Source organism: Nannospalax galili, unplaced genomic scaffold, assembly GCF_000622305.1.
Source record: "Nannospalax galili isolate Female #2095 unplaced genomic scaffold, S.galili_v1.0 scaffold293, whole genome shotgun sequence".
NCBI classification, from domain to species: domain Eukaryota; kingdom Metazoa; phylum Chordata; class Mammalia; order Rodentia; family Spalacidae; genus Nannospalax; species Nannospalax galili.
In genome coordinates this window covers 7,264,093-7,264,756 of record NW_008337147.1, presented here as the reverse complement: position 1 = coordinate 7,264,756, position 664 = coordinate 7,264,093, and the positions used below count along the sequence as shown (strand labels likewise).

At 40.1% G+C, this 664-nt stretch overlaps 1 non-coding gene across 1 annotated transcript; it reads left to right on the top strand.

Annotated features, from left to right (window-relative positions):
* On the top strand, positions 1 to 103 carry LOC115070212. The gene has a single exon (XR_003849409.1). It is a non-coding gene; the product is annotated as a U6 spliceosomal RNA (small nuclear RNA).
* Positions 104 to 664: the final 561 nt, after the last annotated feature.

Sequence of the window (664 nt, the reverse complement as noted above, 5' to 3'; positions counted from 1 at the left end):
TCACTTTGGCAGTACATATACTAAAACAGGGCTGATACAGAGAAGATAAGCAGAATCCCTGTGTCAAGATGACACACCAGTTCCAGAAATCTTCCATATCTGTAGTAATAAGGCAGAGAGTGACAGAGCTAGACATCAAAGTTCTCCTCTGGCCTTGGTGAGTGTGGGCAGAAGCTCACAACATCACCCACACGCAAGCAGTTCCCACCCTTGATAGCACTGGTTTGTGGCTTTGCATCTTTGATTTGGGCTTCCTGTCTGTTTCAGTACATTAACCTGCAAAGTCGCAGAAGATAAGACAATTCTGTTCTGAATAAATTTTTTGGCTTTGCTTGGAAGGAGGGATACAGAAGGGAAGCTAAATGTTTTGGAAGGAATTTACAAAAAGAAGAGGAAAACAATTTGTAAAGATGACTCTGAACTGAAGAATTTGTGTGCAAATATCCTGAAGCTAAGCACAGTAAGGGCTGAGTTATCCTCTGGGTGGAGCACTCTTGTTTCCTTTAGGAAAACACAGTATATGGTGTTAGTGACTATGCATGACTACGGAACCAGAACTATAATAATTCACTGGAAGTAACACAATCTTACTAAATATTGAAACAATACTGAAAGAATATGCTCTATAGGATATGAAGGGAAAAAAATCCCTGACCAAGTTGTT